Here is a 4,388-nt window from a genome sequence, read left to right as displayed (position 1 = left end):
CATTTCAAGTAAAAAGTTCTGCTGTCCTGGCCAGTGAGGGGAAGGCCAAAGGGTCAAGACGACTTGTATGAGATGGTAGGACAGGGAAGACAAAAATCTCATTCTTTGGACAAGTTGTTCGTGATGCATAGGGCCCACAGAGACAGGAGGACAAAGAAAGGAATAGAGAAATGGCACAGAAACAATTTTGGGAGTGATACACAGGTAAGGCCTGAAGGGGGGAGAGGAGAGGTGAGGCTCAGCACAGGCCTGACAGGGTGGACGCCATCTAATAAAAAGTGCCAACAAAAGTTAGAAAGCCTTAGGTCTCACAGCCTACAGATGCCATTAGTTCGCCCCACACAATTCAGCCTCAGACACTAGATACCCTGTGTTGCTCAGGATAGATCCACGAAAAAGGAGAGCGTGGCTAATCCAGTGGCCTTGCACCTGTGCAGACACCATCACCTCATGAAAGCACTGGTCGAGATGTGTGTGTCCAAGCATTTACAATTGTCTGAAAGGAGATGTCCAGCATGGCGACTGGCTCATTTCCAGATAATCCCACTTACCACATTTTGATTTGTAATCATAAGGTCAGGAGTTGGTCTCCCCAGTAGTCATGCCTAGATGACGAATCCCACTTTATGCCTTTCTCTACTTGGCTGAATAAAGTGGGGAAGATGTTTAGTGTGAGGTCCCTCCTAGCCTGACTCACCAGGCCAAACCATCCACATGAAAAGCAGAGAATAATTAAATACGCCCCTTCCCAACTACTGAGATGGTCAAGGTTTACTTCATGCCAATTATTCACTGAATGGGTCAGATCCTGATTGCTCTGAGAATCTTTAATACTAAATTAAATTGGATCAATTCCATCCTTTATTTTTAAGAGAATGAACTCCTCCCTAAAGCTTTACATTTCTGTCCTTGGTTGTCCTGAACAATCCCATCCCCGTGGTTTTACCTATCTATCAGAGGAGGCTGATTGGGGCAGCTAGAAAAACAACTGAGAACTGAGGCCTCATCCTGAGAAAGAACCAAATGCATATAAATAGGAACTCTCCATGGTGATTCTTGCCAATGTCACGGCCAGCCTGGCAGGGCGGAGGGAGGATGGGGCCGGGGCACCAGTGGGTGCCTGAGGCCCTGGTTGGGTTCCGTGCATAAACTGGAAATGCCAGGAGCCAGCTCCTACTTGTCTCCACTCCTCCATGAATCTGACAAACATCGACAGTGGTATGCCTTTTTCCATCCAGGCCCTGCAAAAAGGGTGAAAACCCAAGAGATGGCCATAGATCCCAAGGGATTGACAGCTGATGGCACCACCAAAATGAAGGAGGGGAGGCCCATTATAGTGAAACACTAGAGTAAAAGTTGGAGCTATCTCAAAGGAGAAAGATGCTCTCCTAATAATGGCGGAAAGATGCTAAATATTTATTCAGTTTTTGTCTGTCTTCTTGATTATGCTCAGTCTCCCTGAGAAAGAAGGTCCAGAAAGGCAGAGCTTTTTATTTTTTAATAAACTTTATTTTTAGAGCAATTTTAGGTTCACACCAAGATTGAGAGAAAGGTACAGATTTACCCCACGTATGCCTGTCTCCACACATGGTTAACCTCCACCAGTATCTACATTCTCCACTGAAGTGGTACATTTGTGTCAATTTATGAACCTATATTGACACATCATAATCAGCTAAAGTCCATCGTTTATGTGTGGGCTCAATCTTGGTGTTATGCCACCTATAGGTTTGGACAAATGACAATGGCACACATCTATCATTACAGTATTATACAGAGAAGTTTCAGTGCTCCACCTGAACGTCCTTCCATTCACCATAACCCTGGGCAACCACTGACCTTTTTACAGTCATCATAGATGTTGCCTTTTCATATACTCATATTAATGACTATATAGCTGCAATCACAGAATGTCATATAATTGGAATCATACAATACGTAGCCTTTTCAGATTGGCTTCTTTCACTTAGGAATATGCACTTAAAATTCTCCCATGCCTCTTCATGGCTTGATAGCTCATTCCTTTTTAGCACTGAATAATATTCCATTTTCTGGGTGCATCCTAGTTTATTTATCTCTTTACCTACTTAAGGACATCTTGGTTGCTTCCAAATGTTGGCAGCTATGAATAAACCTCCTATAAGTGTCTGTTTACAGGTTTTTGTGTGGAGGAGCTATTTTCTTTTTTTTCTTTTTTATTTTTTTTAAACGTTTATTTATTTTTGAGACAGAGCATGAATGGGGGAGGGTCAGAGAGAGGGAGACACAGAATCTGAAACAGGCTCCGGGCTCTGAGCTGTCAGCACAGAGCCCGACGTGGGGCTTGAACTCACGGACCGCAAGATCATGACCTGAGCCGAAGTCGGCCGCTTAACCGACTGAGCCACCCAGGCGCCCCAGTGGAGGAGCTATTTTCAACTCTAGGTAAAGAGCAAGGAGCACAATTTATCAGATGGTAGGAGTATGTTTAGTTTTCTAATAAAATCGCAAACTATCTTCCAAAGTGGTTGTACCATTTTTCATTCCCACCAGCAGTGAGTGGGGATTACCGTTACTCCACATCCTTCCCAGCATTTGGTGTTGTCAGCGTTTGGGATTCCGACCATTCTAATAGGTGTGTAGGGGTTTCTCACTGTTGCTTTAAATTTCCCTGATAATATATGATGCAAAGCAGCTTTCCATGTACTTATTTACCATCTGTATTATCTTTTTGCTGAGGTGTCTGTGAAGGTTTTTTGCCATTTTTTGTTTATTTATTTATGGAATGCTTCATGAATTTGTGTGTCATCCTTGCACAGGGGCCATGCTAATCTTCTCTGTGTCGTTCCAATTTTAGTATATGTGCTGCCGAAGTGAGCACCATTTTTTGCCATTTTCAATTTTATTTTATTTATTTTGAGAGAGAGAGAGAGAGAGAGAGAGAGAGAGAGAGAGAATCCCAAGCAGACTCTGTGCTGTCAGCATGAAGTCTAATATAGGGTTCTATCTCACAAACTGTGAGATCATGACCTGAACTGAAATTGAGTCAGACGCTTAACCGACTGAGATACCCAGGTGCCCCAAGATTTTTTGCCATTTTAAATTGAGTTTTCTTATTGAGTTTTAAGAGTTCTTTGTATATTTTATACAACAGTCCTTTAACAGATAAGTCTTTTGCAAATATTTTCTCCCAGTCTGTGGTTTGTCTCCTCATTCCCTTTGCATTGTTTTAGCAGAACAAAAAGTTTTAATGAAGTCCAGAAAATTAATTCTTTTGTGAGCTGTGCCTTTGTTGTTTTATTTAAAAGGTCATTGCCAAACCCAATGTCATAGAAGTTTCTCCTATTTTTTAGAAGATTTATAGATTTGCATTTTATATTTAGATTTGTGACCTATTTTGAGTTAATTTGTGTGAAAGGTGTAAGGTCTAGATTAATTTCTTGCATGTAGATGTTTAGTTCTAGCATTGGTGGAGAAACTGTCTTCTCCATTGTGCTGCCTTTGCTCCTATGTCAAGTATCACTTGACTGTATTTTTGTGGGTCTTTATACTGTTGTGGGTTCTCTATAGTGTTCCACTGATCTATGTGTCTATTCTTTCTCCAATACAACACTGATTATTATACGTTTATATTTAATTCTTGAAGTTGGGTACTATCAGTTGTCTGACTTTGTTCTTCTGTCTCAATATTGTATTGGTTATCCAGGGTCTTTTGCTTCTCTAAGTAAACTTTTGAATCAGTTAGTTGATATCCACAAAAAGATTCTGGAATTTTTGGGGTGCCTGGGTGGCACAGTCGGTTAAGCGTCCGACTTCAGCCAGGTCACGATCTCGCGGTCCGTGAGTTCGAGCCCCGCGTCAGGCTCTGGGCTGATGGCTCAGAGCCTGGAGCCTGTTTCCGATTCTGTGTCTCCCTCTCTCTCTGCCCCTCCCCCGTTCATGCTCTGTCTCTCTCTGTCCCAAAAATGAATAAACGTTGAAAAAAAAATTAAAAAAAAAAAGATTCTGGAATTTTTATTAGAATTGCATTTACTCTATAGATCAAGTTGGGGAACAGTGAAATCTTGACCATATCGGGTGCTCCTTTCCACAAACATGAAGTGTTTCATTTATTTAGTTGTTTTTTTTAGTATCTTTAATCAGAGTTTTGTAGTTTTCCTCATACAGTCTTGTACATATCTTGTTAGATTTATACCTAAGCATTTTATTTTTTGTGTGCTAATGTAAACGGTATAGTGTTTAATTTCAAATTCCACTAGCTCATTAATGGTTTAGAAGAAAGGGACTGACTTTGTATATTAACCTTGTATCCTGCAACCTTGCTATAATTAGTCTAGTTTTATTATTCTTTAAAAAATGTTTAATCTTTATTTATTTTTGAGAGAGAGAGAGAGACAGAGTGTGAATGG

The 4,388-nt window shown here is 40.9% G+C and overlaps 1 non-coding gene across 1 annotated transcript; it reads right to left on the bottom strand.

Annotated features, from left to right (window-relative positions):
• Positions 1 to 2,753: 2,753 nt before the first annotated feature.
• Positions 2,754 to 2,860, bottom strand: LOC124505511 (U6 spliceosomal RNA). Its single transcript, XR_006960670.1, has one exon. It is a non-coding gene; the product is annotated as a U6 spliceosomal RNA (small nuclear RNA).
• Positions 2,861 to 4,388: the final 1,528 nt, after the last annotated feature.

Source organism: Lynx rufus, unplaced genomic scaffold, assembly GCF_022079265.1.
Source record: "Lynx rufus isolate CCGP_SWC_20201006 ecotype Redwood Valley unplaced genomic scaffold, mLynRuf1.p SCAF_10, whole genome shotgun sequence".
In the NCBI taxonomy this organism is placed as follows: domain Eukaryota; kingdom Metazoa; phylum Chordata; class Mammalia; order Carnivora; family Felidae; genus Lynx; species Lynx rufus.
The sequence above is the reverse complement of the archived record's forward strand: the minus strand, read 5'-3'. Positions and strand labels throughout refer to the sequence as shown.